The sequence below is a fragment of the Patiria miniata genome, unplaced genomic scaffold, assembly GCF_015706575.1.
Source record: "Patiria miniata isolate m_02_andy unplaced genomic scaffold, ASM1570657v1 HiC_scaffold_15, whole genome shotgun sequence".
Classification (NCBI taxonomy): domain Eukaryota; kingdom Metazoa; phylum Echinodermata; class Asteroidea; order Valvatida; family Asterinidae; genus Patiria; species Patiria miniata.
This window is the reverse complement of record NW_024037053.1, coordinates 2,821,732-2,842,440: the sequence shown is the minus strand read 5'-3', so window position 1 is coordinate 2,842,440 and position 20,709 is coordinate 2,821,732. Positions and strand designations below refer to the sequence as shown.

Genomic DNA, 20,709 nt, shown 5'->3' with positions numbered 1-20,709 from the left:
GCACATACATAGGACACATGGAGAAGAAAAATGTACCGATTGTACATTTTTATGTGCGTGTATTTTTTCATGTTTCTTAAAATATAGAAAATATGTAATTCTATTTCCCTTGACAAAAATTTTTCGTGATATTTGCCATTTGTAGAAAATTGGTCACCACTTTAACTGTAACTCTCCTCAATTCTCCAAAGTCCTCTAGGTGGTTTGGAGAATTTTGGAAGGATAGAGGCTGAATGACCAAAAAATGTCAATTTTTGAGGATGCATTGTGTCAAGTTCATAGGCTGTATACCCAGAATTGGTTACGATCAGTCATGCATAATGGAGCCCTGCATTATGCTCGATATCATCCGCACTGCTTCTGAATGTCATCGGCACTGCCTCAACCCATTTCAGTGATTGTTAGAAAATTTTGAAGGATTGAGGCAATGGTCACCTCTCCACCTGAACAAACTCAAGAAATGATTGTGGAGGATTGAGGCTGAATCAAATTTTTACGAGGTAGCAATTGGAGGATTTTGCAGGATTGAGGATGGTTCCTAGCCAAAAGGCCAGGGGGGGGGGGGAGGAGGAGGAGGGCTGGGGTTAACCTTCAATCCCTCTCCAATCAAGTTGTTGAAAAAATGACGAGTTCAATTTCAAGCCATGAGTGTGTTATTGCAAACGCCGACACCATTATTGCAGCGATGCCCGGACGTTTGACCTCGCTATTTGACGGGAGTATTTAGCGATCTTGCCCCTGGAGATTGCATGCGTTGATAAGGACCGCAGGAGTAGGTAAAACTAAAAGCTATTAAGGAGAGAAATGGAGGTTTCTGGTTTCAGTGAGGGAAGATGCGGTGTGATATATCGGAGACGGTATTGGGAAACAAGGCGATACATTTCACACGGAACACCGCCGGGTTGTATATGAATGAAGAACATATTAGCAGGTCTTGAATGAGACGATACGTCTCATGCATCCATGAGGAAAACTGTGAATGAGTTAAGCATAATAGCCTAGATTTCGACTTACATGTAGCTATGAAGGGGTATTAACTAGTTCCGTTAAAGAAAACAGGGTACTGTACAGGCTGAACGCTGTACTGCAAATAATGAAGATGAATGCGATGACTTGTCAACACGGTAAATTCAATCATCCGTGCGTTTTATCTTTGCCCTTTCACTGCAAGCATTAGCATTCCTAGCGCTATCAACAAATACTTGCGAACTCTTCCGAACCGACATTTGGGTAAGGTTCGGTTCGGAAGGCCAAGTTCGGCTATTTTTAGTTCGGTTCGGCGGTTCGGCTGCAGCACTACTACCGGTATAACATGTCTACAGAAAAAAAAAGGGAGAACTTTTTTTCTAGCCAGTTTTCTCCAACGATGGTCGGCTGACCAGCGTTGGAAAAATACAATTTTTCTTGAAAATGACAGCACGCCAGGAGCCACGATTTTACAGGATGCTTGAGACTGTCATTCCCTAACAATCCAGTAAGGTATTCCTTGATAATTTGATCATTTCGTTTTGGGATGTTTGCAAATGTTGTATCTTCCCCTTAAATATATCATCCATATGTTGGATATGTATCAGCTATAGGCAGCATACATACAGTATCACACGAATGGCTTGCATTGCACATATGCTAATGTAGCATATTGGCTTTCAGCATCAGTTGTGACCAGGTAATCAAATTGCCAAAGATACATGTAACATTTTTATGTCCAGATCTATTTCAAGCTGTCTGGAGAAACAGGCATATTTTAAAAATGAAATGTAACCATCTGTTAGGAAATACACAGCATTTGCTTTTGCTGTTATATTCAGAAATTAATGGATTAAGGTTAATGTTTTACAGCAATATTGTATACACTGACCTGCTTAAAGTTTTGTATTCATAGATGCTGGGAAAAAAAACCAAGAAAAAAATGCTGTTCTTGTGGTCTGGTTCCCTGACCCTACTTCAGTTTATAGACATTGGGGAATTGTCAAGTCAAAGAACCAGATTAGCTGGCTTGCACCCGTTTGCGGATGTGTAACTAATTGCCAAAAAAGAAGAAAACTAACTAAATTAGATAAAGTGGGGGCAGCTAGTATGTGAAAAAAAAAGTCTTTTCCGACGATGGTCGGCCAACCATCGTTGGAAATTGATATGAAAATTTCACTTTTCTTGGAAATGACAGCACACCAGATGCCATGATTTCACAGGATGCTTGAGACTATTATTCACTTACAGTCAAGTAAGGTATTTCGTAATAAATTGGTAGTTTTTTTTTTTTTTGGTGTTTGCAAATGTTGTATTATTACCTTTAATCACCTAAACCAAAAAATTCATATTCTCTACACAAATAAAAATTTACGGTACATGTACGGTACGTGTACCGTAAATTTTAGATAACAACGGGTAATATATGTGCACTGCATAATAGCAGCTACATGTACATGTACATACATGCCAGCATGCGTGAAACAAAGTCCAAATAATATTTGCATGTTCCTGGTAAGAATTCAAATAATCAAAGACAGATTTTGAAAAGAATTGGGATTATAAATCAGGAGGTAACAGTGTATGGATAGTTGAGAGGTTTGTTCCTTCCGTTGTTTAAAACAGTCGAAATAAACAGGCAAATCGATCCCGAGCCTATCTTTTGATTTTGACATGAGATCCCAGGCCTATCACCCAGCCCAGCCAGCAGTGTGTGGGTGGACGGCAGGCCGAGTGTTAGAAGGATTCACTGCGCTGCTCAGTCTTGCTTTGATTAATAATGCTAGTAATAAGCACGCTGCTGTAGGATATCTGTCTCGTCATCTCCACCGAGTTTAAGGGGTCCATGCGATGAATTTTTTCCTAGGAACTTTCTACCCCGCTTGAATGGATGAAAACTGTTTGACATTCCATTTTTGGTTAATTTTATTGAAAAGTGCGCTTCTTAACATTTAAAATTGTCCATGCTTTTCCGGACAACTGCGGGCGCTGTTGCTGTGATGTCATTTCAGGAAGACACCATTCAGTTTGGGTGTTTTCTGTTCAAATTGTGAACCTAAACTTTGCTCATTAAAAAGATAATTGAGAAAGTTTGCTCATTGGCTTATACTGCCATGTACTGACACAACAACGAATCACCAAAGAATTACTAGAGCAATAAATATCCAAAATTCTAGCAACTTTTCGTGCTGAAATAACTGTAACATTGAGGTTTTTGCCAGAAATAACATCACAATTTTGCTCATGAATATGGAGATAGGCATTCACATAAATACCAAAAAGGCACCAGAATACCCATCAAAATGGCAAAATTGAAAATTGAAAATAAGGTTAAATGGGACACACAAATGCACTTAAACAAATTTTATTGCATGGCTCTTTAATGGGAGCAGAAAGTCCTAAAATGAAAAAAATTCAGATCAAATATTTGTTTTGTAAGATTACATTCTGGAACACATGATTTTTTTTGGGGGGGGGAAAGTGGTGGTAAATTTTTATGAGTTTTAGGTCAGTATTCCTGTCAATGTAATTCCTGAAATGTAATTTTTAAAGTTTTTACAAGACTTATTTGCATATTTAGGGATTAAGATAATTCAATAAGCAATGTGCTGTAAGAATAGACTACATGTAGGCGGTAATTAGATTGTGGGTTTTGTATTATGTGCAGTTGGCAATATTTGTGTAAAAATTGTCGTTTATTTCTTTGCGATACAGAATTGAAAGGGAAAAATGGGTTGTCCCTTTAAGATAATGGAGGGGTAGGTGGAAATCGGTGAAGCGATGGATTTCGCAAATGACGTGGAAGAATTAAGAAAATATCAAGCAGGAAATGCTGAAAGAAAGATTCTCACTTCCTCCACCAAAAATATGCCAAAGAAACAAGAAAAAAAAATGATCTGGCGATTGGGGAGTATAATTTCCCGTTCCAATCATGCGCGAATTCCGAACAGTTTAATTTCACTTGACCTAAAAAGAGGGGGAAAAATGTCTGTAATTTGCTGGCGGGGATAGGAAAGATCAAAAGGAGGCTTCAGAAATTTGACAGTTGAGCAGACAACTCGTTTATTTCCCCCCTTAACGAAATGGAGTGTGCATTATAAAAAAGAAAATTAGGGTTTGACAAAATATGAGGGATTAAACGTGGGCGTGTACATGTACTTGCTTTGTGCACGCTTGTAATTGTGTTGAATTATAAATGACACGATGGAGCCATTAATTTAGGTTTCTGCTAATTAGCTATAAACAGTCCGTCGACCGGGACAGTGTGATAAAGGTTGGAGCACTCTGCGATACACCAGATGTTGTTTGTTTCTGGCCATAATTTTTCATTTCGACAAAAATAGAAACGCTTAAAGTTGACGGCAGAGAGTGCTGCTGATCAAATCTGTCAAAAATTGTGCAAATACCTTTCCAATAAATTGCTTCCTTCAATTGCTAGATTAATACTGTAGTCTATCCCCCCCCCCCCCCCACCAATTTGCTAGACTTTACCCCTACCTCTCAAAATTTTATCATAGTTGCTGCGTACTTTCTTGCAGGGTTGGAACATTTTGAAGTGTTTCGGTTTTGCACTGTATTTATGCCTTTTTGCATGGCTGACAGGTATAAGTGGTTTTCATTGCAGGCGATATTCCCTAGAATTACATCCTAACAGAGCGGTTCTTAATTTAATTTCAAGGGTTTTTTTTAAATAATTAATTTTTTTTCGGGGGGGGGGGGGGAGATATTTTCTGAAAAATATTTTATTCGGGCTTGTATTTTTTTGAAGTCATACATGTATACATGGTTTTTAATAGTTTTTAGTCAAAATAGAGAAAAAGAATTAGTTCACATATAATTTTAAATTGGAAATAAACAGGTGAGTGCATAATTAAATGACATTGATTCATTAGGCAGCCAACATAATAAGCTAATACCGTTATTGTATAGGATACTGCTGAAAAAGTAACACCCCTCCCTCCCCCCCCCCCCCCCGAAATAAATGTGGGTCGGAACAGAAAAGGTACACATGTGTGCGTGCATTTCTAAAAAGCCTACGTGCATATCTAACATGCGGTATTTCATTTGTACACGTATGTATAGTATTCAAGCGGTTTAGAAAATTAAGGTACACGTATTGAATAGAGAAATTCACTGCAGTCAGTAGACTACTCTACCGTCTTTTCATACAGCTTTCACTTGGTGATTTCAGCGATGGCATGCATGAGTACTTCTTGTGTACTATTATTGTTCACGAATTTCAAAGAAAGCTGCTGTTGTAGCTACGGTTTATATTTTTAACGGTACCTTTTGTTGAGGGGAGAAAAAAAAAGAGAAAAGTTTCATTCATCTTTCGTTTTTGAAATTTCAATACCATAGATGCAGTTATCAGGGTTGCAGTTATATTGGATTCACAAGCTCATCAGTCAAGGAAAGAAAAACTTTCCATTTTGCTGTTTGCCCCGGACATAAAGGAGAGCATTTGTGTGGTGGCTTGTGTGGGATTATATATTACATGGGGTATTTCAGGTTATGACATGGGGGCCTTTTGCATAGGTGGTTTTTCTTTCCAACAGAAATTCTGTGTGAACGCTATAAGCACAGAATTCTCAATTGCAAGACATACCTGCACACACGTACAAATTCTTCGCTAACACGTGAAATATGCTAAGCATTGGCGCATAATTCAAGGGAAGATTTATCCCCCCCCCCCCCCTGTCCAACTGAACAATGTTAAAAAGGGAATAGATATGTGCTTCCCCAGTTTTAAACAAGTTTGTTTAAAACCGGCGAGGGGCCTGGACAGGGATAATGGCTCGAGCCATTGACAAATCTTAGACTTTAAACCTAAAACCATCCCCTTTTGGAATATCCTGCAATAGCAACTGGAAACTTTCTGCTTTTGTATTAAAGTGAATATTCTTTGCATTATGGTAAGAAGAACCATGCAATTAAGGCCCCGACGTGGTTCACGGGTAGTTGAGGTCCGGCTTTAAAATAGTCATGATGGCGGGATCCGCGCGAAGATCCCTGCGTGGTGTTTCCGCCGTTGCATTGATCGCGTCTTATTGATCCCGCACGCCGGCCCAAGTGTGTTGATACATTAGGTGCGAGCTGCATGGTGCATCCTGGGATGCGCATAGGCAAACAAGAACCTGAATATACACTTTACGTCTAGCCGTTCTCAATCTGGCTCATTTTGTGCATCTTTGATGGATATAGGATGTATATATGTATTCATACATTTAAGTGTAGACAGAAATATATGAGCCTCTATTTTATACGTAAGTAATTATTTTTTGAAAGAGAGTCTCCCACCACAATTAAGGCCTATTTTAGGGCAACTCAAGGTTAGGGCTACACAAAGAAGAGATAGAAAAGGAAATCTGTGAAAAACAAGAACAATTACTGGTACTTCAAATAGAAAGATGCTGGGCAGATTATAATCAGGGGAGGGGGAAGGGACACGGAATACAGGGAAGGGTTCCATAGTGAGACAGTGCGTCGGAAGGAAATGGATGAAAAATTTAGGTACAATGATCGTTCCCAGAAATGCATAGGTAGTTTGTTCGACAAAGGCGCAAGCTCTTGTGCAGATTTTTGAAAGGAAAGATTGGGCCGATAATTTTTAATGCTGATTGACTCACAGTAATGTATTTCTAACCCGCGAATTTTGGAGTTGACGCAAGATGCATGAGAAATACTTCAATGAAAACCTTGCGATCGGGTTAATTGGAATTCATTCACGTTCATATCACACACGTATCAGGAATAATGAACGGCCTTGACCGATGCGTGACTTACCGACATGTTCATCAAGAATGCAATCTATATTCAACTGCTTTCCGCGTGTTTGACTTGCCGTGAATGCCATTGAGAATTTGGAAAACATTGTGGAAAGTCTTGTAATGCTGGGTATTCATGTGCAGTGTTAAGCATACATGTCCGTCAGCTTCTGAGAATGAGATCTTTTGTGGGATTGTACATGTTGTAAGTAAACAAAATTTGCTGAAAAATTCACAGTCGATGCAAACCGGGAAATACATTCATAATGCACAGCTCATCGCTACATATTGCAAATGGAGGGATGTTGCTTCTCAAGAAATAAGGCTCATCTTGAGGTACCGGCTTTGCAGCAGCAATTTGTACTGAAAAAAATTCTCATTCAATCCTGGTTGGGAAAAACAGACTTGAACCTGACCTCAGCTTCATATAAACATAATAATAATAATAATTTATACATTTATATTACGCAAATTCCATATGAATATGATCCAATGCGCATCACAAATATTATTATCCCTGTTCATTAGGAATGAGATTGTTTTTCTGCAGCAGCTCGAGATCTGTGCAATTTGGGCTCCACCTTCACAGGTACCCATTTATACTCCTGGGTGGAGAGAAGCAATTGTAGTAAAGTGCCTTGCCCAAGAATACAAGCACCATGTTCCCTGTCAGGGTTCGAACCCATGTACCACGGCACACAAGTTGAACACCATATCCATTGGGTGCAGCGCCCCACAATTTTCAATTTTGGGGCTGTTGTTTCTAATAAGTGGTACTTCTTTTGAGGGATAGAAAGAGGCCATTCAGAGAGCTACACATATCTTTTAGTTGTAAAATTACAATTTGAAAATAGCGCGCGATACTGTATACTTAATTTCTTTCCCCTTTTTGAAATACTCGAGCCCCCCCCCCCCCGAAAATTTGGTTCTGGATCCACCCTTGTTCATGCAGAACACTCCCCCTTTAAAGGACTTTATGCCCCACCCCTCATCTCAAACAATTGCAGTTGTCTCCTGGTGTTGGCAAGTTCACTAGACGCACATTAAGCGTAATTGATGACGCCCATTAGTTCCTGTGTTCGTGTAGACGATCTAGAGTTTTAGTAAATGATGGCAAGGCTTTGAAATGTCAAGCCCTGGCCTGTTCCTGTGCATTCGTGCACTTCACATGTACAAGAAAGGCACTATGACGGAGTAGTCTTTTCCTGTATGTTGGAGTCTATGATTTGATGTCGGTAATTTGTATTCGTAAGTGTAGAGGCTTTGATAATTAATCTGTCATTAGTATTACACATGAATTTAACCCTCATTTTGTTTGATCAGTCACAGACACTCAAAAATTAAAATCCTGTTCCCCTGCCTTGCCTTTTACACAGGCTAGTCACCAATAGTCAGATCATATTTCTTGAAGGCACTGTGACAGTCAAATTCCATCAACAGACAAAAGCAGGTGACTGGTAGGCACAGCTGGCTTATCAGTCTCCTACAGTCAAAGCATAGCTACCGGTATATCAGGTTACATAACAGTCACAGCCAGTCAATCCTGCTCTATAATGGCAGGGAGCACTCAACTGTTAAAAACAGTCACCTGATTTATTTTGACTGCTGGGCTGGCCTTGTTGAAATTGCCAAAGTGCTATGAATCCCTTGCAAGGACGTTCCCTACATGTGCCAACAAAACCATCAAAAGCCTTGTTCACGCCCCCATAAAAAAGTAACCCCCCCCCCCCCAACTAGAAATTTGTGATGCGATCAAGCTACATGAGTCGTCATCATTCACTTCATCACATCTCTTGGTGTTCTGACTTCCATAATTTTTGAACTAAAGATGGTATCAGCATGCGGTTTTCACAGCATTAATGCTGAGATTGTGCTCTTTTCAAATTTGTAATAAAAAAAAATTTGACCGGGAACGACAAATGACTCATTTAGCTTGATCGCATCACATTTGGCAATCTGATAAAATCACAAAACCATGATTAGCGGGTTCATCATAAAGTGCCTTATTTCACATTGTTAATATATTTTTGTGGCGAAAACCATGTTTTTCGCGATTGTCTTTTTATTTCAGCGTCCCATGGTACGCGTATAGCGATACCTATGACAATTAATGACTATGAATTCAGTTTTGAACAGCGTTCCCATTTAAAGATGCTCCCCTCCCCATCCACTATTTGATTTTACGGAGGCTGGGTGTCTAGTGAAAAAAAAAGAAGTCTACTTCTGAGCATGAATAAATTTGGGCGCACCTCCACTGTAACATTCACCCCTCCACTCGCCCCCCCCCCCCCCCCAGGATGAGAACCCTGGCTACGCCACTGAGAGCCACGTCATCTCTGACATGCATCCAGCTAAGTATACCCGCTTGAAAACTGTCGGTTCTGTCGCGGCCAAATCCGTGGATCAGACAGATAGGATCGGCGCAGGTAATGCGATCACCAAATCAACAGTTCACTGCGTGGGAAGTTGAAGCCCCTTATCTAAATGTCAAAAAAAGGAGTATTTTCCCAATGATGGCCTTTGGAGTCACTACCTCACGATCTGTTACAAAGGGTGATGGATTGAATTTCTTTGAAGGAGTTTTAAAATCAATCAATCAATAAATAAATAATTAAATAAAATAAGACAAACATCAAATTTCCACACCAAAGTTTGTCATTATGTGTCTGTGTTGTATTTCGTTCAGCAAATTGGAAGGGATCGAGAGAGACTTGCTGAGAAGTAGGACATTTTAGATTTGATAGTTCAATTCATAATAAAATTGGACACTTTTTGGCAGGTCAACTATTTTCAGAAAGCGTTTATTGAAAAACGTTTGGTTTGCAGCATGAACTCAACTACAAATACATGAATAAATGTGGATAATTATGTAGGGTAGAGTTCCCTGAAAACAATGAAATTCTTAAAATAGTAATTTTTCTGTAATTTCAGTTGGCATGCGGGGGTTGAAAAGAGGCAGTCTATACTTGGTGGCCCCCCCAAAAACAATGGAACGGCATACTTCCACTACCTTGAAACGCAATTCACCTGTACCAAGGGATGGAGAATCTTTTTAGAAGAAATATGATACCAAGATCTCCCGATTTGGTCCAGTAGTTTTTGTGGCAGAGCCTATTTTGTGAAGCATACATCTTTCATATCAGCATCTGGGTCTTATTACGTTAAGGAGAATACACAAGAAAGTGTGGATTCGTAATTTAAGAATTCACGAGGCGCGAAGCGCTGAGTGAATTCGTAAATTAAGAATCCACACTTTCTCGTGTATTCTTCGACTTAAAATCATTGCGTCAAAAGAAGAATTGTCATGAACAGTTCATTGAGTGGAGATGAAAAGACTTGCATATCTCGTGTCGAGTCATGGCCATTGGGGTAATTTACATGGGAGTTTTTCGAGGCTCTTATAAGTAATCAAGCCTTGTGGCGTGTTTAGCACGTGTATCACTACACCCGTACAACCAAGTCATTTTGTGTGTAGGCTCCTTTCTTCAACGTGAATAGTTCACTATGTACTAGACGACGATTTCTTTCTGACTCAAAGTAGGTTTTGCATTGACGGCGGAGCCTGACAGCGAAGATGCATTGGTAATTTCAGAAGGAAAGATTTCACGCAGACGGTCCTATCAATGCTCATTAAGGAGAACAATTATCCGACATGTTCAAAGTTTGGATTCGTAATTCCGAATCCACACTTTACTAAAAGATTTGTCATTCCGAATCCACACTTTGTGACCATTGTAACAGATTTGTATTTCCAAATCCACACTTTTAACAATAGTGTGACGTTATAGCAATGGTTTATTAAAGTAACAATTATTCCCTCTATCCAATTAAGATAGGCGCAGTTTAGTACTTCATCGGGACAAAATCATACTCCCGTCTTTGTTTCACAAATAGGCTCTAGAACAAAAACTACTTGACCGAATCGGGCGATCTTGGTATCATTTGTCTTTTAACAGAATTCCCCATGCATTTGTATAGGTTGTTTGAGTCTAAGGGTAGTGGAAATACGCCATTCTGTTTTTTTTGTGTGGCCACCCTGTCCTAGAGCTCATAAGTTTATTGCCTACTGTAATTTAATTGAGCACACTTGTTGTTCAGCACGTTTAACCCTTGATATTTGAGAGTTGTTTGGGTTCAAAGAAATAGAATTAAACTGTGAGTTTGTGATTATCCGAGGCCGGTGCTACATAATAGCCGGAAGCATGATTTTGTTGAATAACCATCGACAAAACAAAGAGCTTAACGTAAATGGCTTAGGGGGATTTATGGCCCGGATGACATGTATTAATATTGATTTCTTTGACTTGTTTTTGGTTTTTATCATAAGCGTATTTTTCCATTTGATATGCACAAAAATATTAGAATTTTGTTATATTTCTGGATTCAACCTTATATTGCTGATAAATATAAGGTTTAGAAAATAAGTTTATTTGATAAATTCATTTCATTGTTTCTCTTTAAACTTTTTAAAATTATTTTTAATACATGTATGTAAAAATTAAAAACCATTCCCTTACTGTAAAACAAATTGCCACAAATGTGTTGTAACATTTCTAAGAAGCCCATTTTGCAAAACGTTGGAAACGAAAAATGCTTCGGGGAAATCTTCGAAATGTGCATCACTATATGAAGTGACAAGAATTGAAAACCAATTTCTGAGAAATCCTTACCCTAAAAATGCTCAGATAAGTTGTATTGTTTCAGAGAAGTTCATTTCATAGAACGTTAAGCTTTCTAGTAAAAACCCAGGTTGAGGGGGCATTGTGAGAAATGTGCGTCATCCTACCAGGTTGGATGCGAGTCAAAACAAGAACTGACGTATCTGCGCGCATGTATGCGCATGTGTACACAGGACGTGATTGCTCAGCTCAAGTTGCGGCGCTGGGGCGGGGCCTCAAGCTATTTTTAGAAGGAACGCGAGCCTCCGAACAACGCTGTTGCCCAAAACCATAAATGTGGGTCTACGACATCCCTCGCTGTATTTGAATGTGTCTCGAGGCCCATACATGGGGCCTGATTTCGGAAACAAGGTGGATGTTGTTTATGCATCCTCTGTATGGATCGAGGGCAGGGGATGTGTGGGCCTACTAATGCAGTATGCGTGATGGGGTGCGCGTGTATCTTACTGTTAGTGTTAATCAATACAGTTGTTCGTATACATGTATTCAATGTATGTGTCATGATGGCCGAGGCTTTAGACGGATTGCAAATTTATAGAACCATCTGCCACAGTTTGGCGACGGAAACTCGCATTAATTTAAACGAAAGTGCAGCGCAAGTGTTAACACTTGGTTTGGACATATTCTACTCTACATATTTATTCTATTTTTATTTATTATTTTTGGGGGGGGGGGCGATGGTGGTTGGGGTTGGGGGAGGGGGGTTCTGTAATGACTTCATTGTATCCTGTTTGTGATTAGCTCCTGATGTTGCATTAATATTACCGTCGGAGACATTTTACAGCATCGTTGAAAATGTGCTTGTCTATGGTTTCCTCTACCATGAGTTTTGATATTTTTCAGGATTTCTTTAGCTACAATGTACTAAGGATGTGACTTTGCGGTTAATTCGTAAATGTTTAGCATATATTTAGAATTCTGCGCTTACGATCACCATTTGGTGCTAACCGTGCTAGCAGACAAATTCTGTGCTAAGCCTTGAAGCACAAATCCTTAGTTACGGGATGTACGCAAGCACGGAAACCAAAATTCCTCGCTAATTAACCCATGAAATACGCTTACCATAAGCACACATTTTCTGCTTTAGTAAGCTGGACTTTTTCGCTAACAGTAAGCGAGAAATTGGACCCAGATGTACATTGTCCCGTGTGAATGACCTCATCTCTAATCCCAGCATTTAAGCTGAGCGGCACACCATGACTAACTACATTGCGAATAAATTATGTAAATGTCGCCACATAGCCATCTGGCATTATGTACATGTACATGTACACGTGTACACATAAACATGTACTACACATTTAAAACATGAACAGTATAATCTCCAGACTTTTTGATATTTTATATTTCATTTTCATTTTGCAGTCATTTCAGTTATTGTATTTCAGGCCTTTTTTGTGTTAGAATTAGGCAGGAATGCAGTTTTGTTTATTAGTAAATATTTTAACATAAAGTGTACTTTCTGTTGGTTTGTGCCATGCTTAAATTTTAGAAAAAACAATTCACGTCCTTTTTTTTGTAAAAGATTGCACATGGCCTTTCAATGTGTTTTTTTTTTCTCGTTTTTTGGATGTGATTACATTCTAAAACTGAGATCTTTCTTTCTTTGCGTTGGTCCTCATCTTGCCAACCAATACTGTTGGGCAAATAGCAAAAGTCAGTTGTTATGTTTCTCTTATTTTTGGCACAATTTCCAGCAAAGCAGACGCTGTGATTAGTCACCGCACTGGTCAACAGAACACAATCACGAACAGATTCGACGTGTTGTGTTTTCCGTGTGCCCTGGAACAGAATCGAGACACTGCAATTGCATCACGTTGGCATGGCAACGCTAACGTCATCTCTCGAGTACTTTTATCCTCCCCCGTTGGGACGTCGTCGCATTTTGGGAATTGCTCAGAGCAGATAGGACGGGAATGCAATGAAGTGGGGGATAATTTATTTGGTGGGAGGAAGGTTTAAAGGTAGAGTAGATCATTTGCAGCTATCCAAAAACTGACAAAATCATTGTCGAAAAGCTTACTTGGTTTAAAGATAGTAATGGCACTAAACTCCCTGCGAAATTATTCTTTCTGTCAAGCTGTCATTTTGAAGAAAGCAATAAAGGAAGGCAATTTCCAAAGATGTGTCAAGTGACGCATTTTTAGAAATTTCCTTTAGCAGTTATTTTGTAATTCGGTGAATCTGTGAACGTGTGCGCGCTAGCGTTGACACAATGCACACGCAAGCGTTGACACAACTCGCATGAGCGCGCGGTTGTTACTATTCGTTGGTTCTGTGCATGACATCGCGTACCGGTAGCTGCAATCGGCTGAATGAGAATGTGTCCCGGACGCTGATCTTTGGGCGTTATTTGAAACATGACTCTGCAACATTTGAATTCAAATTGAGATCCTAAAACATTGTTTTCTCAGAATGAACAGCATTCACCGAGCTGAAACTTCATCAGGTTAGTTGTCAAGCACCCATCTTTAGATTTGGAGCATTTTGTTGCTTCAAACGGATAAAAATGCAGAAATGACCTCGCCTTTAAATACAGATTTTTGCAAGCTGTACGGAGAATACGACGCATTGTAAATTGGTCGTAGGTTGAGTCATCCAACGATCGCAGACCAGTAATCGTTCTCATCCATTAAGATCAAAGTTGGTTTAGTCGGCAAACATCCCTACGAAGGAAATTAAATGGTCGCGAACTACATGTGTGTTTGATGAAACTTAATTTGATCATAGATTGAAGTTATCATACACGTACTTTGATCATCGAGAGGCCGTTCTTCGTTCAATTGCTTGTGCTGGGTGATGTATTATGGGTTCACTGTGATGGATAGAGCTTGAACAAGTAGATGTAAACCCATAAATTGTTAATTCAGCAAGTGTGTAGGTTTGTCATGATGAAGGATGATGTTGGGGAAAATCCTGACAGAAACTTGTCTGTTTACATATCTGTGCAGGGGGAGTGTGTGGCCTAGTGGTTAGGGTTCGTGACTCATGATCAGAGGGTCCGGGTCATATATTGTGTCCTTGGGCAAGCCACTTCACCCCCACTTGCCCCTCTCCACCCAGGAGTATAAATGGGTACCGGCATTAGCTGGGGAGTAACCTGCGATGGACTAGCATCCCATCCAGGGGGATTAGAAATATTCTCAGTCGTTTCATGCTACTGAAACCGGAGATAAACGCCGGCCTGATGAGCCACATTGGCTCGGGACAGACTTTACTTTACTACTTTTACATATCTGTGCTACATGTAGCTAGCGTCTATTCAGAAACGGTCTACACTGTGATCTGTGAAAATGTAAGAATGGTTTGGATGTTTGTCTTCTCTTTACTCTGTTTTCTCTAAAGTAGTGTGATCATGTTATGTTTGCTTCCCCCTCCATCTGTAACAATTCATTTTGTTCCTTTTGGTTGACAGTAAAACCAGTTTCTATATGGGTCAGGTTGGCATAGTGGTACTTTCCTCGCCTTCCACCTCCGTGACCCGGGTTCGAATCTCGCCTGGGCCAACATGTGGATTGGGTTTTCAGTCCCTGCCTGACTCTGTGGGTTTTCCCCAGAATATTCTTCTTGAGTTTTCCTCCCACCTCGAGAACTGTAATTTCTTCTCATTGTCTCCTCTCTACAGGTTTCTTTACGCTTGCGAGCTACAGTGCCTTGGGCGCTTTTGAGGAATCCTTGGTTTCATTCCCAGAAAAAAATAATAATAACAAGAAATTTGGGGTCCACATAATTTTCCTGTCCCTGTTACATTTGACATGTATGATTTTATAATTCTGATGCACTCCTTAATGTAGTCATCCTCCAAGAGTGATTATGAATAGCAAACTACCTACCCAACAAATATTTTTATTCCATAAAGTCATTCTTACTGATACTGCGAATTACAATGGAACAGGAAACATGTCATACGGACCCTAAATTTACCCATTTTTATCATTTGTACACAACTATTGTCCAAATGTCGTCCCCACCCCCTCAAAAAATAAATAGATAAATAAATAAATATTTAATGGCTCGTTCCTGCCCACTCTTTCACATTGACCTTCGTGTACCGTTGCGATTATGTGGCGTTAGTTTCAGTCAATTAGGCTAGCCGGCAGCATTGAATTTAATGATGCATGTTGATGTCCTTTTTTTTTCGAGGACATACGCAATCAATGGATTGCAATGACGCGCCGCATGTTTGACACACTCTGAATCATCGACGACGATGTGGATCGCTGTTTTATAACCTCTCATAGGTTTTTGTCAATATTTATCACTATCGATTGAGATAATGAGACTGCGTATACTAGGTAGAAACTATTCACTGCTGGTCTGTGTGGTGCGAGATCCTACGAAAAAGTCTGTGTTTCTGTGAAAAATGGTTTGGCCCAACTTCAAATTGAAGTGGTTTTGACACAGCAATGGCACATGTTTAATAGAACAGTGCTGTGCCACTGCCATTCGGAATGATGATAACGCGGCAGCCCTGTCGAGCCAAAGAATGATGCCATGCCGAACTCAATTCACAAAGCCAGATCGTTTAAACCGCTGAGCTATCGTCGTGCTGAATTAACGAAAAGTCTCATGAAATTGACTTCGGCACGGTAGTAGCTAGGCGTCTAGAACGGTCGTAACCCATCATTTCCCCTTTTAGAAAAAGTACAAAGCCTTGGCTACCCTTCCAATCTTCTATCTCTCTTCCTGATCATGCTATAATTGTACGTTTTCCCATTCAGAAGGCAGATCGAGAGCCGGCCATAAAAGTTCTCTGTTCCTTTGTCGCCCCTCAATAGCCAGTTGATCCTGAAAGTCCTTTCGTCCTTTCTGGCTTGAGTACCCTCTGTTGTGAGAGATTTTGGAGACTCTTTTTTGAAGCTTTTTCCCAGGTCTCCAATAATGTCTTTTCTCGGAGACCTAGACTGTTGTGAACAGTGCAGCTAGCCAGACCCTCTATATCCCTTGAGAAGAAGATCCCTTTTATTCCCAACAATGATCCACCCACGTAAACTGTTTTTGGTTTTTAAGCTCTGTGTTTCTAAAGCCCATCGCACACGAGAGCTACGTGCTGAGCAAAAGGTCATCCGAGGCCGTTTGCTCAGCACGTAGCTCACAAAATATCCCCATGTGCGGTGAATTTTCGCTGAGTTTTCTGCCTCATGAGGCCATGAGGCAAATATCTATCCTGTTATGATTTTTGTTGCTCACTAGGCAAAAAACTCACTGTGTGCGGTCAACCTGAGCTATGTGCTGAGCTTAAAAGCTTGACTAGCCAATGAAAGCAGGCTTTAGGAGATTTGCACAAAAATATCTTAAAATCACGTGTACATAATACGTGATTTCGTTGGCTAATCTTTTTAGCTCAGCACATAGCTCAGGTTGACCGCACACGGTGAGTTTTTCACCTCGCGAGGTAAAAGAAATCGAGCAGGATAGATATTTGCCTCACGGCCTCAGCAAAAATTCACCGCACATTGGGATATTTCCTGAGCTACGTGCTGAGCAAACGGCCTCGAATGAGTTTTTGCTCAGCACGTAGCTCTCGTGTGCGGCTGGCTTCAGGCTTGCAGTATTTGTAAAGCACGATTTGGCATTTTCATGACCATAGAATGTTTCTTTGTGTCTGTATACTTTGTCATTTTCATTGATTGATCAAATCCAAGCAAATGACTAGATGTCACAGAAAATTTGGTATAAAACAACATTGGCATGTTTGAATTTAACCTATGAAGGGATGATCTTAAAAATTCTAAATTCAGCTTTTCTATGGTTATACATAAATTGTGATACCTGTTTTTGTTAATATATATTATAAACTATTTGTGCAGTGAATTTATATCTATCCTGTAGCCATTGTAGTCTATTATCCCCTTGCACAGCAAGGGTCAATGATATACGAGCAGATTATTCGATAAATTATGCAAAACAAGGCTGCGTCTTGACCTCGAGATTCTGACCATTCAGCGGGCGCCTTCTACCGGGTTTTCATCACAGTTCATTGACATCACAGTTTCTAAAGTCGACTCCGATTGGCTGTCGTGTGGGGTTGCATAAAATTTGCCTGTAAGGATTTATCAGACATTCATCATGTGGCTCTGCAAACGTGAATGTCCAATTCTCAGACTATAGCCGTACTACATCATATAACAATTATCATATTTATAAAAATACCTGTCAAAGTCAAACGAAAAATTATATATTTTTCTCTTTCTCTTTGTTTTTATCCAGTTCCTTTCTCAGTTCCATAGATGCATCAACCCAGACTTCAGATTTTCACCCGAAGAAATGACAAAATAAACAACGCAGCCAACAACGTGAACTGATGGAAACGCAAGCCTCTTACCCTAAGCTATTTATCCTCGCTGCACGCTCCGTGCATACAGTAAGTACAGATCCGTCTTGCCGCCAGCAATGTCACTGCATTGGACATCAAAAGGGGCAGTGCGCAGAGAAACCGTAAGATTTTTTTCTCCTTTGGGTTGTCAACAAAAAGGAGACCTGTCTCGGAAAAACAAATGCAATTTGATATCTTCTTGGCCCTTGTGTCAACAAATCATGTTTTATTTTTGCGAGGGGGAAGGAGAAAAAAAGGCAAAACGTTGGATGTAATTGTGCGTCTGGCAAATCTAATCAGTGCACAACTGTAATATGAAAACTAAATTAAATTTTTAATCACAGAATGTGGAAGGACATATTTTTAATGGAATTTGTGTTATTTATTTAGGATGTAATTAAGTTATTTGTTCTGTCCTTCGTGTACACGTCGAATATTGGGAGTTGCCGAGATGTTCAATTACTCCAGAAATGTTTTGCCTTTTTTTCCCCTCTGCACGTTGGGAAGGTCTGACAGAAATCATTTTTGATGTAAAAAAAAATCTTTTTAAATCAGACGAAAATGCTAGACAAGTCTGAGACATCCCAAAAATTGGGAAAATGTCAAAACTTGTGATTTTACTGAAGATTTCTGATTTTCATGTCTGCCTCTGCTACCCAATTCAGAAACAAGATATTGTTTTCTAAAAAAAAAAAGAGGTGATGCATTTGGAGGTTGATTTTTAAGTCGTGTATTTGAAGTCAATTTTGGGAATTCCACAGGTCTCCTATTTGCAGTCATTTTGCCAAAAAAAAAATTGTTTAGCCAAATTTTTCCGGGTTTCTTCTTGTGAAGATACAAATCTGTTAGACATCTCAAAGTTTTCTGGTTATTCGGTTTTGCTAATGAGAATAACAACACTGTGGAGAAAGTTCATTATTCATGCAGTTTACACCGTTGGCTGTTGCTATGAAGAAGCACCTGATTAAAATTGAAAAATATTTAAAATTTTTAATTGAAAAAAAAAAAAAAAATCATGAGCAAATGATTTTAAAAATTGTAAAAGTGAAAAAAACTTTGTTGGCTATTTATTTATTATAATTGAGAAAAAAAATGCTTGATTTGATGTAGAGAAAACAAAATTAGGAGCAAATTTTGTTTTGGAAATGTTGAGATGTATTCTGGCTATAGAGGGCGCTGTATGATGGTATTGGTTGCATTTTTGTTGAGGCCGTGTCCGAATTTCCAGTTGAAGCCAAGTAATTCGGACACGGCCTGAGAAGAGTATTCTTTAGGAGGTTAATGAGCTATGAAATGAAAGAAATCATGGAATTTATGACAAAATATGCAATGGATTGTCGACATGTTCTTTACGTTTCACGTACTATCCACACAAAAAATGGGAAAAGTACAAAAAAATGGAAGTTATCTATTCAGGAGAGAATGTAGCCGCAGTTTGATAAGTTTCCAGGGTTAGCAGAATGAGTATTTAAATATTAAACAAAAACCAACGTATTGAAGGCAATATATACAGTATATTAACACGTTTAGGTATGACAGGACAGTAAGATAGTTTAGCACTCTTTGTCTAGTAATACACATGTATGAAATATATGTATCCTTTTTGAAGTACATGTGATCGTCATCCTAACTCCCTGCTTTAAAAACCTATTAAAAAAAAATTAACCAAAAAAAAAAAGGAGCTAGTTTTTGCAACATCTTGGATGGCGAAGTGTTCGTGGAGATTACGTTTTTGCTTCAGAAGGGAAGTTAGCGTTGGAATAAAAGGCCGAAGCGAATATTTCCCATTAATATAAAAGCTCTTTAAAAAAAGTGCGTCTACATTTTTCAGTTGGGTATTTAGTCTAGATTTGTGAACCTTTGAAGAGATTTCATTATCATTTCTGGCACTCAGGATCAAATGGGGCAAATAGTCTGGTACCTTCTGCAGTGGTTTCCTGCAGCTTACTTATCATTCAGTTGGCTAAGGAACATGACAAAGATGGTGGCCGATCATTATTCCAAAATTTCATCACCCGATGAAGACTCAAAATGTAGATGCACTTTTTTTCATCAAAAGTTGTCTTACATTCCCATCGATGTCTTTAAGGTGTTTATGTAGGTAGCTTATATTTGTTCACTTTCGTTGAAAAATAAAATGAGAAAAAAACAGTACATGCATTTTTAGGGACTATATAATCATGCCGAATAATTGTTTTGCCATCTATATCTTAATTCGAAATGTTGTAGTGTACCCCCATCTTAATGTCTGCCCTCAACGTTTCCATAAAAATTCTTTATAGTTTAACGTACACTCTATTATGTTTTCTTGGACACACATGAACATTTTGCAATGGGCAGAGAATGAAGCTACTGTATTTGCAGCGCAATACAGAGTTAGGTGAAATATTGACACTGAGGACAGTGTAGTCTCGATCCAGGCTGTTTTCATATTTTTGTTGCGATACTTGTGACTTCCTACATGGCGATGTGTGAAGAAACATCTTGAGTCAAGACTTAGACACAGTACAGTTAACAATTGGGCCCAGTTTCGGGGAGCTGTGAAGTACAGGTGCAAGCGGTTACCAGCCAAAAATAATACATGTACATCTACTGCTTGTCACTGGTTCTCGGCCAGTTTTCAGCATGATTGTTTACACGTTCTTGTCAAAATAATTGTGACGTGATATGTCAAAATCAGGCGCTTTTGGGCAAGAAGTCAATTTTGAGTAATTGCAATATTAATAAAATACAGACCTTGCTCTTTCAAACGCTGCTTTGTTTTTTTGCAATTAGATATTCCAAAGCATAGCATCACAAATTTGAAAAAAAAAAAAATCTCAAAATTGCTAACAATCACCCCATGTCTTTTGCAGCCGTTTCTCTATGCATAGCTCTGCCCAATTCTGTCTGGTTTTGAAACACCACGTCACATTTTATGTTTAGCCGCTCCCTGAAGTTATATCCTGAGGACTCTAAGTTGTTTTTCGAAAGACTTGTAGAA

General features: G+C 39.3%; 1 protein-coding gene across 2 annotated transcripts in view; it reads left to right on the top strand.

Moving 5' to 3' along the window:
- Positions 1-18,739, top strand: part of LOC119722414 (ras-related protein Rab-3C-like) — a 54,854-nt gene extending 36,115 nt beyond the window's left edge. For both annotated transcript variants that reach the window (XM_038192521.1, XM_038192522.1), the window contains exon 6: positions 17,621-18,739. The gene's annotated coding sequence lies outside the window, so the exon portion shown is untranslated. The remainder of the gene's footprint in view (positions 1-17,620) is intronic.
- Positions 18,740-20,709: the final 1,970 nt, after the last annotated feature.